Below are 12,327 nucleotides of genomic sequence, written 5' to 3' on the forward strand. Positions count from 1 at the left end.
TTGCTAAGGATCTCATTTTCGGCACATACCAACAGTGTGGTGCAGACAGGGTCCCTGAATCTAAGTGTGCACACGAGACCACACGGAACACTGGGGACACTGACCCTGGGCAAGTCTGGTTCCCACCAACCAAAGGCAGCCACACGTCCTAGTGTCAGAGCACTTCAGTGAAACTCGGGTGGAGTGAAGTCTCCACAGCACACGGCCCAGGTCCACGCAAACGGAAGCTTGAGCTTTCTGGTGATAGCCAGAATGGGGAAACGAAATAACTCACAGAGGAAAGAAAATGTGGAGTCGCCAAGAAAGGAAATCAGTGAAACTGAAGCTTGCAACATGACCGAAAAGGAGTTTAGAGTAATGGTCGTGGAATTTATACATCGGATGGATGAGAAAATCAACAACTTATGCAAGAATCAGGAAGAAATGAAAAGTGATATAGCTACAATCAAAAACACCATGGAAAGTTTCAACAGTAGACTACAAGAAGCAGAGGACCGAATTAGTGAGTTAGAAGATCAGGTACAGAAACAAGCTCAATCTCAACAGCAATTGGAGAAAAAAATTAAAAAGCAGGAGGAAAGCCTAAGGGAGCTTCGGGACAACATGAAACGAAGTAACATGCGTATAATAGGGCTGCCAGAAGGACAAGAAGAGCAGCAGGGATTAGAAAATCTATTTGAAGAAATAATGACAGAAAACTTCCCGGATATGGGAAAGATAAAAGTTACGCAAGTACAGAGAGTCCCAAGCAGGATCAACCCCAAAAGACACACACCAAGACATGTCATAATTTCAATGGCAAATATAAATGATAAAGAGAGAATCTTAAAGGCGGCAAGAGAGAGACAGAGAGTTACCTACAAAGGAACACCCATCAGATTGTCAAATGATTACTCAACAGAAACACAACAAGCTAGAAGTGAATGGACGGAGGTATACAAAGTGTTGCAAAGCAAAGGACTGAATCCAAGAATACTATATCCAGCAAGACTATCAATCAAAATTGAAGGGGAAATCAGGAGCTTTGCAGATAAAAAAAGGCTTAAGGAGTTTATTACCACCAAACCAGCAATGCAAGAATTGCTAAAGGGAATACTGTAAAAAGAAGAAATAAACAGGTAAGAAGGAATATAGACACAAAAATAGATATGACCACAAACAAATACCTTTCAGTAATATCTTTAAATGTAAATGGACTAAATGCTCCAATCAAAAGATATCGAGTAGCTGAATGGATTAAAAAACACGACCCATATATATGCTGTCTACAAGAGACCCACCTCAGAACAAGAGACTCACACAGATTGAAAGTGAAGGGATGGAAAAATATCTTTCAGGCAAATGGAAATGAAAAAAAAGCTGGGGTAGCAATACTTATATCTGACAAAATAGACCTCAAAGTAAATGCCATAACAAGAGATAAAGAAGGCCACTTCATAATACTAAAGGGAGAAATCCAACAAGAAGAAATAATTCTGGTAAACATATACGCTCCCAATATAGGAGCACCCAAATACATAAAAAAACTCCTGGAAGATTTCAAGGGAGAGATTAATAGCAATACAATCATAGTAGGAGACTTTAATACCCCACTATCACCACTGGACAAATCCTCTAAACAAAAAATCAGCAAAGAAACAGCAATCCTAAATGAATCACTAGACCAGATGGAATTAATTGACATCTTTAGAACATTTCACCCCAAAGCCACAGAATATACATTCTTCTCAAGTGCACATGGGTCATTTTCAAAGATAGACCATATGCTGGGTCACAGGCAAAGTCTCTTCAAATTCAAGAAGATAGAAATTATATCAAGCGTCTTCTCAGATCACAGTGGCATTAAACTGGAAATCAACTACAATAAATACAATCCAAAGAAATCAAACACTTGGAGACTAAACAGCATGCTATTAAACCATGACTGGGTCACCAGAGAGATCAAGGAAGAAATAAAAAACATCATGGCAACAAATGACAATGAAAACACAACAATCCAAAATCTTTGGGATACAGCGAAAGCAGTCTTGAGAGGGAAGTTCATAGCTCTACAAGCCTATTGCAAAAAACAAGAATCAATGGTAATAAATTACTTAACCCTACAACTCAAAGAGCTAGAAAAAGAGCAGCAAGAAAAGCCCACTGTAACCAGAAGGAAGGAAATAACAAAGATCAGAGCGGAGATAAATGACATAGAGACCAAAGAAACAATACGAAAGATCAACAAAACCAAGAGCTGGTTCTTTGAAAGGATAAACAAGATTGATGGACCTCTAGCCAGGCTCACCAAGAAGCAAAGAGAGAGGACCCAAATAAACAAAATCAGAAATGAAAGAGGTGAAATAACAACAGACCCCGCTGAGATACAAAGGATTGTTACAAAATACTACGAACAACTCTATTCCAACAAACTGGACAACCTGGAGGAAATGGACATATTCCTAGAAAAATATAACCTTCCTAAAATCAATCAAGAAGAATCTAAAGAGCTCAATAGGCCAATAACTATGGACGAAATTGAAGCAGTCATCAAGAAGCTTCCGGCAAACAAAAGCCCGGGGCCTGATGGCTTCACAGGAGAGTTTTACCAAACATTCAAGGAAGAACTAAAACCTATCCTCCTCAGACTATTTCAAAAAATTCAAGAGGAAGGAACACTTCCAAGCTCCTTCTATGAAGCCAGCATCACCCTAATACCAAAACCAGATAAAGACAACACAATGAAAGAGAATTACAGGCCAATATCCCTCATGAACATAGATGCCAAAATCCTCAACAAAATTCTAGCAAATCGGCTCCAGCAGTACATCAGAAAGATCATACACCATGACCAAGTAGGATTTATCCCAGGAATGCAAGGATGGTATAATATCCGCAAATCAATAAACGTGATACATCACATAAACAAATTGAGAGATAAAAATCACATAGTCATATCAATTGATGCAGAAAAAGCATTTGACAAAATCCAACACCCTTTCTTGATAAAAACTCTCAACAAGGTGGGAATAGAAGGCTCATACCTCAACATAATAAAAGCTATATATGATAAACCCACAGCAAACATCATACTCAATGGACAAAAACTAAAAACATTTCCCCTAAGAACAGGAACAAGACAGGGATGCCCACTCTCACCACTCCTGTTTGACATAGTACTGGAAGTATTAGCCATTGCAATTAGACAAGAAGAAGAAATAAAAGGCATCCAAATTGGAAAAGAACAAGTAAAGCTGTCTTTATTTGCAGACGACATGATATTGTACATAAAAAATCCGAAAGACTCCGTCAAAAAACTAATAGACTTAATAAATGAATTTGGCAATGTAGCAGGATACAAAATTAACGCCAAGAAATCTATGGCCTTTCTATACACCAATAGTGAACTTACAGACAGAGAGACTAAAAAGGCAATTCCATTTACCATCGCACCAAAAAAATTAAGATACCTAGGAATAAACTTAACTAAGGAGGTAAAAGACCTATACACGGAAAACTACAGGACACTGAAAAAAGAGATAGAGGAAGACGTAAACAGATGGAAGAACATACCATGTTCATGGATTGGTAGAATCAACATCATTAAAATGTCCATACTACCCAAAGCAATCTATAGATTCAATGCACTCCCCATTAAAATACCAATGGCATATTTCACCGACCTTGAAAGAACTCTCCAAAAATTCATCTGGAATAAAAAAAGACCCCGAATAGCCACAGCAATCCTGCGAAAGAAGAATAAAGTAGGAGGGATCTCAATACCAGATTTCAAGCTGTATTACAAAGCCACTGTTCTCAAAACAGCCTGGTACTGGCACAAGAACAGACATATAGATCAGTGGAACAGAATAGAGAATCCAGATATTGACCCAAACCACTATGCTCAATTAATATTTGACAAAGGAGGCATGAACATACAATGGAGTCAAGACAGTCTCTTCAATAAATGGTGTTGGGAAAATTGGACAGATACATGCAAAAAAATGAAGCTTGATCACCAACTTACGCCATACACAAAAATAAACTCAAAATGGATACAGGACTTAAACATAAGACGGGAAACCATAAAAATACTAGAGGAATCCACAGGTAGCAAAATCTCAGACATATGCCAAAAGAAATTCTTCACTGACACTGCCCCTAGGGCAATGGAAGCTAAAGAGAAAATTAACAAATGGGACTACATCAAAATAAAAAGCTTTTTCACAGCAAAAGAAACCATTAACAAAACAACAAGAAGGCCTACTGCATGGGAGAACATATTTGCAAATGGCATCACTGATAAAGGTTTGATCTCCAACATCTACATGCAGCTTATACAACTTAATAAAAGGAAGATAAATGATCCAATAAAGAAATGGGCAACAGACCTAAATAGAAGCTTTTCAAAAGAAGACAGAAGGAAGGCCAAGAGACACATGAAAACATGCTCAACGTCACTAATTATCCGAGAGATGCAAATCAAAACAACAATGCGGTACCATCTCACACCTGTCAGAATGGCTATCATCAACAAATCAACAAACGACAAGTGTTGGCGAGGATGCGGAGAAAAAGGAACCCTCGTGCACTGCTGGTGGGAATGCAGACTGGTGCAGCCACTGTGGAGAACAGTATGGAGCTTCCTCAAAAAACTGAAAATGGAACTCCCATTTGACCCAGTAATCCCACTCCTGGGAATATATCCGAAGAAACTAGAAACACCAATCAGAAAGGATATATGCACCCCTATGTTCATAGCAGCACAATTCACCATAGCTAAGATTTGGAAACAGCCTAGGTGCCCGTCAGCAGATGACTGGATCAGAAAACTGTGGTACATCTACACAATGGAATACTATGCTGCCATAAAAAAGAAGGAATTCTCATCATTTGCAGCAACCTGGATGGAATTGGAGAACATTATGCTAAGTGAAATAAGCCAGTCAATGAAAGAAAAATACCACATGATCCCACTCATTTAGGGATAGTAAAGATCAGTATAAAGTGATGAACAAAAAGATAGATACAGAGACAGTAAAGCATCAAACAGACTTTCAAATTACAGGGGGAAAGTTAGGGAGAGGTGGGGGAGTTATGAAATCAAATGAAGGACTTGTATGCATGCACATAAGCATAAACAATGGACGCAAAACTCTGGGCGGGGGAGGGCATGTGTGGGTGTAGGGTGGGGGGGGTAATGGTAAGATATGTACACATATAAAACCTCAATAAAAAATATTAAAAAAAATAAAAATAAAAATAAAATAAAATTAAAAAAAAAAAAAAAAAAAAGAATGGAAAAAAAAAAAAAAATAAATAAAAACAAATGCATAAACAAGAAAACAACCTAGCAGCCAGGGACTTCTCACTCAAGGATAGCTTGCACTGTTTCTGCCCTCTGAGCCAGCCCTTATAAAGGAGTTCCTGAATCCTATTTCAGCCAATAGGACTGAGGCTTTCCCCATCCAATCAGAGCTGTACAGCTCCTGCCAATCAGAGTGGCTCTATTCTGACCAATCAGAACAGTGCCTTTTGGACCAATCAGACTTTGAGGGTTTGGAGTCCACATTTGCCTGAGGATGGTCCAATTAGGGACCCAGGGCCCCTGTCCTTGGGGACTCCTGTCCATATAAGCCAGCTCCCCTCTGACTCAGGGAGAACACGTTCCCTTTCCACCAAAGACTGTATTTCTCATGCCAGAGCAGAGCAGGCCAGCAAGGAGCAGAGCGGTTTAGACAGAGTGGGGTCCGGCCCCAGGGCTCTCACAGCCATGATGTTTTCACAGCTGTGAAGTATCACAGTTGAGCTGTTTTGCTGTTAGTAAAGTTTCCTTCTTCACCTCACCCCAAATTGGGGATTCCTGTTGGCTTTGAATTGGAGCCAATGACCATCAGTTGCCATACGCATTCATGTGCATAACTTTATCAGAGTCTACTTAGAGTTAATGAATTACTTTAGGTAAAATTTAGGACTGTTGTAAATATATTTCCATTTATCCTCCACCCCCATTTTCTTTAATGCTATTGTTGATTGTTGTCAATTACGTATACACTTTATAACACACTTTTATCAATTCCAGTTATCTTCTTTCCTTACTATAGATCGGAGTTTCCTTCAGCCTGAAGAATTTCCTTTAGCATTTTTTTTTTTTGTCATGAGGTCTCCTGGTGATAAATTATCTCCTTATCATAAACTGTCTTATTTCATATTCATTTTTGAAGGACAGTTTGCTAAATATAGAATTATCAGAGAGCTTTTTTCAGCACTTTGATTGTGTTGTTCCAATATCTCCTGGCCTCCATTGTTTCTGATGAGAAATCAACTGTTAATTGTATTACTGTTCTTCAGTATGCAAGGTATCTTTTTTCTTTTTTTCCTGGCTGCTTTCAAGATCTCTTTCTCTTAGGCTTTTATCAGTTTGATTATAAAGTGCCTAGAAGTGGTTTTTGTTTGTTTGTTTTTCCTTTTATTTTTATTTATTTTAGAGAGTGGAAGGGAGAGAGAGAGAGAGAGAGGAGAGAAACATTGATGTGAGAGAGACACATCAATTGGTTGCCTCCCACATGTGCCCCTACCAGGGTCAGGGATTGAACCTGCAACCCAGGTACACTCCTTGACCAGGAAGTGAACCCGAGACCCTTCAGCGCTCAGGCCGACACTGTAACCACTGAGCACACTGGCCAGGGCTAGAAGTAGTTTTCTTTGTGTTTTCCTACTTGGGATTTGTTGAGATTCCCAGCTCTTGAGGTTAGCTTCCCCCCTGCCCCCCCACCACCAAATTGAGGGAGTTTTTGTACAGTATATATTCAAATATCCTTTCCTCCCCTTTTATCTCTCTCTCCTCTCCTATGGCACTTAAATTACACAAATTTTGGACCTCTTGATATTCCTTAGGTCTCCAAGGCTCTCTTCATTTTTCAACCTTTTCAGTATACAGTAGGTCCTTGGGTTATGTCGGAGATCCGTTCCGTTCCTACGGCGTGACATAACGCGATTTTCGCCGTAAGTCAGAACCCACCTACATAGCACCTACATCACTCACATGGAGCACATACACAGCAGTAATGAAGTGAAACAGTAAAAAAAAAAATAAAATAAAAGCAAGGTAACAATTCCTGACCTTTACTTGTGGTAAATAAATAATCTATCTATATAAAGAGGGAATATGCAAATTGACCATCATGCCGTCACAAAGATGGTGGCGCCCACAGCAGAGGTGGGGTTTCTGTAACACAAGATGGCTGTGCTCACAGCGGAGGCCGAGTTCCCGTAATGAGCCTTAACGAGCAATCAGCAGGGACCTGAGGCTACATGGCGCTGGGCCAGGGCAGGGGACCTGAGGCTGCACCCCCCGCCCGGTGGGGCTTGACAAGGGTGGGGCTGGCTGGGTCTGCATCTCGCCCAATGGGGGTGAGGCCAGCTGGGTCCGTGTCTCGCACAATTTTGAGGCGCCGCAGGTGGGCAGGGACTTGACTCTGGGTCCCGCGGCGTGCCCCAGACTCTGACAGGAGGAAGATTTTTATATACATTTTACTAATTTTCTTTCATCTCTGACACTTCTATTATAGAGAAAGGGCAAATAACAATATTAAAATATTTCCTCTAATTAATCCCCTTTTAATGTGCACGAATTTCGTGTACCAGGCCACTAGTAAAAAACATAAAGCACATTTGTACATATGTCGAAATGACAGAACTTTTTTTTTATATAAATAAATGGGAGATGGCGAGGTAACCACGAAACGATGTATGTCAAGCTCGATGTAACCCGAGGACTGCCTTGTGTATATAGTGGGCAATTTCTCTGTTGAGATTCCCTTTCTCTTCACTCATTAAGACCACTCTTCCCTTCACATCTTTGAACGTATTTTCCTTTTATTGTTTGTATAAAAACTGCTTTGAAATCTTTGTTTGCTAAATCTAATACCTGTGCCCCACTCAGAATCAATTTCCAGTTTACCTTTTCTTCACCTGAGTATGCATAGCTCATGTTTCCCTGTTTCTTTGCAGCCTGAAAATTAGACATCGAAGTCATTCTGGGCTCGGTTGTGCTCTCCTGGTGATTGTTGGTGTTCATTCTGGTGGGCAGCTAATTAGTTTGCCTAGATGCAAACTACTACTCTGTCTCCTCCACAGGGTGCAGCATCAGATACCTCTGCTCAGTTCCTACAGCTCCTAGCTGCTATTTTACAAAGCCTGGCTCCTAGGGGTCTCCCTGCACCTCTGTCATTTGGCAATCATATTTGGATTTGGGCAATTTAGATTTAGATTTTGGTGCTCACTTTTCTGTGGTTCCCTTGTTTCTGTAGATTCTCCCCTAAATTTCCAACTGCTCTGTCAGTCTTGGGCTCTGTCCTCTGACACCTCAAGCTATAAGGCTTTAGCTTTCTGCTATGTGCACTACACTCAGATTAGGAAATTCACTGTTAGTCATTCATTCATTTTAATTGGGCGGGGCGGGGGGGGGGAGAGAATCATTGTTTTGCTGTTACACTTATTTATGCATTAACTAGTTGCTTGTTGTATGTTGCCTGACTGGGGATTGAATCTGCAACCTTGGCGTATCAAGAGGACGCTCTAACCAACTGAGCCATGCTGGCCAGGGCTCACTCAGTGTTTTTGAAGCAGCACACTCACATATCTTCCTAGTCTAGTGCAGCTCTGTCTTTCAAGGGTAGCTTTCTCTCTGGTTCCTGCCTATTTTTTATTTTATTTTTATTGATTTCTGAGAGGAAGGGAGAGGGAGGGAGAGAGAAACATCAATGATGAGAGAGAATCACCGATCGGCTGCCTCCTGCACACCCCCTACTTAGGATGGAGCCCGAAACCCAGGCATGTGCCCTTGACCAGAATCAAACCCAGGACCCTTCAGTCCGCAGGCTGATGCTCTATCTACTGAGCCAAGCCAGCTAGGGCCCCGCCTGTGTTTTCACCAGGTCCTCCAGCATTTGGCTAAAGATACAGACAGCTTATGCTCAGATTTCGGGTCTTAGGCCTTCTGCAACTCTCTCACTTCTAGAATTTCACCCTTAAGTTTCCAGCAACTCCTATGTCTCTGACTCTCCTTCCTGCAGCCTACGGTGGTGAGGCTGTGACGTCCCACCTGCCGTACACTGAGGGTCTGTGAGCACCATCGTAAATCTTACCTTTCAGTTGCAGTTTTTCAAGAGTCAAGACTCCTTCAGCTCCTGTCTGTTTCAAGACACTTCCCAGGACCTTTAAATAAGTGTTTAAAAAATTTTGTCCATAATTTTTCATAACTGTTATCTGCAGAAAGGTCATGCAAGCTTCATGAAGTTTCTCCCACCGCATTCTTTTTAAAACGACGAGAGCATGTCACTCTCCACGCTTAAGACCCTTCGAAGATTTCCCATGCACTTAAGATAAAACACAAAATCCCCAGTGAGACCCGTGACACCACTCAAAGCGTAATGGATAGCCGCCTTTAAGGTTAAAATTTCCTGTAGAGCCTCTAAGGTTGAACATTTATTTTCATTTACAACATTGCCTACACAAGTCCGGCCAGCATAGCGTCTTTTCTTTCTCCATCCCCTTCCTGGGGCCCGGCGGGCACCGGAGCCAGCAAGCAGAGGGGGCATTCGGGAATGTGGCCAAGGTGAAGGAGAGACAGAAACGTTTTTGGCAAAACAGTGCTAAGAGGGGCCCCATCTGGGCACTGCAGACGGTCAGGCTGCCTGGTGGATGCTTTGCCATCCGGATCCAAAGGCTCCGTCCTCTGCCGGGGCCCTTCCGAGGCTGAGGCGAAGGGAATGTGGAACCCAAAGCGGGAGGGAAACGCAGGAATTAAAGGCGTCGAGGGAAGTAATTGGGAGGGGAGAGGGCTGGCCACAGAGGACACTCAGGGGTCTAGCAAAGGCCAGCGTTGGGGCAGGTGATCGCAGCCCCGCCTATAGCCTCTCCCGCCCCACATCTCAGGGAAGGGCAGGTGTGGTCCGGCCCTGAAGTGAGGACCGTTTATACCGCCTCCTGATTCCTGCTTTTTGCTTTGTTTTGCAGTTTTTCTGCAAGGAAAAATTGTTTAGTACTGACTCTTCCACCCTTCCATTTTCACTCTCAAGAACCTTTTGCAAACAAAAAAACACGGAATATAAACTAACATTTATATTGCTCCCACAATGACAAAGCCAAAACAAACTGACAAATTAAAACCACACAAAACTACAAAGCCAGCGGAATGCCTATGAACAATACCAACCTAATGTGGTGGAGGCTGTTTGGCTGCAACGACAGCACCTCCGACGGGCACGACCTCCCCATTTAAGATGCCCACACACCCCTGACCACTCACTTCTCCCACTTCTTCCCCTCTGAGCTCCTGGGATCCCTGTGTCCGGGCACAGGCCCCGGCTCCCTCGGACTGCACTCAGCAGGAATGCTTCATTGTTCGTCCAGCGGCCTCCTCTGCCTCCACTCAGTGGCGGGGAGAGCCGTGTAGCAGTGAACTAGGTGTTTTCCATTCCTTTGACCCCTCACTTGCCCCACCATTTACTGCACCCCCCCTCCCCCGGGGCCGTGTGGATACAATCCAAAACAATAAAGGGAATGGAAGACCTGCCTGTCTCCAAAGCCGGGCTTTCACTGCAAGGGCAGGCGCTGCTGTTGAGCAAGCGAAGGCTGTGTGCGTTCTGAGGAGACAGCCCGGGCGGGGACTGAGGGTACAGCCCGTAGAAAGCGCGGCTGCAGAGGAGAGAAGAGTGCAGGCCAGCGATGACATAGGAGTATCTCCCCACCTCTGAAAAAGGAACGGAAGTCTGCAGAGCTGCAGGGCGCTATTTGGAAGGGAAAAGCTGGACCCCAAAGTCAAAAGGCTGCCGAGTCTGAGTGGGGCTGGGACCTCCCCTGTCCCTGCCCCCATCTGGGGTCTAAATGGGACGTAGGTTTGGCCAGTGGCAGACAAGGGACCCAGCTGCCCAGGGTCTGCCAGGAAGATCTAGGCAAGTCTTCACAGGAGCTCCGTGGTCCTCAGGTGTCCCCGCGGCCAACCAGCAGAGGGGAGGTCCAGGCAGGTGGGCCCGAGGACAGCCTCAGAGCATGAGAGAAAGTGGGCGGGGCCTAGGCCCCTCCCCACGGTGCCACGCAGATCTGAGGAGGCCTGGGCGTGCAGAAGAATGACCCAGGCGAGAGGACCTGAGACCAGAACCACAGAGGGGCTCGCGGTGGAGGCCAGCGCCAGATACCAGATGAGCCAGCCAGGGGCAGGCTGGAGACACGCTTTCAGAAACCGGGAACCTGCGGTCAGAGTGGCTGATGGGTGGGGTCGGGGAGGATTGAGAATTTGAACCCTGACCCCAAAGAGGATAAGTTTTAACCAGAAGTGACTGAGATGCCTTGAAGTGGCAAGATCAAGAGTTTCCTGCAACGGGCTGAAGAGGGCATCTTCCGGGGAAATGAGGTTACATTTCTGCACACCTGGGCTGTGGATGTGGGTTAAAACCTGCTAGAGATGCTAGTATTCCTCGGGCCCGTGGGAAGGTCCATACAGCTGCAGGGGCCAGCCCCGAAGCCGAGTCCTACGGGGCCCAGCCAGAGGGGTCAGGACGTGCTCTGATGGTTTTTTAAATCGATACAACAATGCAAAAATACGGTTGGGAGAAACTGGGCAGGGGAGGGGGTGGTGTCTGTGAACCCCCGTTTGAGAAAACCTGCCATTGTCCACCTCTCCAGCCCCATCCCTCATCACTCCCCGCCAGCCCTCGGGTTACCTATGAGTCCTTCCCGTGTGCCATGCTCCTTCCTAGCTCAAGGCTTTGAATACCTGTCCCCTAGGCCTGGATTGGGCTTTCTAGCTTCAAATGTGTTTAAACTTTACTTCCCCCCAGGAGGCTTGCCTGAGATCCTAGGGCAAAGTGGGCACCTCAAGTCACACTCTCCTGGTGGCACTGTGGGTTTTCTTCAGAGCACCGCCCCTCGTCCAGCAGGTGCCCGGCCAACAGGGGGCGCCCAGTCAATGCCGAACGGATGCATGGACGAAGGGAACTGTGTCCTGCAGCTCAGATGTAAAGAGAAATGACTCAGAGGCTCTGGTTTCCAGTCCTGCCACATTTTAACCCTGTGAAGTTAGCGATGACCCTGACTTCTCAGCCTCCACTGCCTCCTGGGTACAACGGGCACTCCGCACACGGGCACTGATCCAGCCAACGCTCCCCAGCCCTCGCTGTGCCTTCACACAGGGGCCTGCCGCGGGGGCTCAGGGCTGCTGGAGGGGACACCGGGGAGACACACAGAGGAAGCGTACAAGGGGCTGGCGGAAAGGGTGACGTACAGTGAGCCACAATGCCAGTCACACACGTCATTAACAATGTTCTAGTGGTCACATTTTAAGAG

Source organism: Eptesicus fuscus, chromosome 13 (assembly GCF_027574615.1).
Source record: "Eptesicus fuscus isolate TK198812 chromosome 13, DD_ASM_mEF_20220401, whole genome shotgun sequence".
In the NCBI taxonomy this organism is placed as follows: Eukaryota; Metazoa; Chordata; class Mammalia; order Chiroptera; family Vespertilionidae; genus Eptesicus; species Eptesicus fuscus.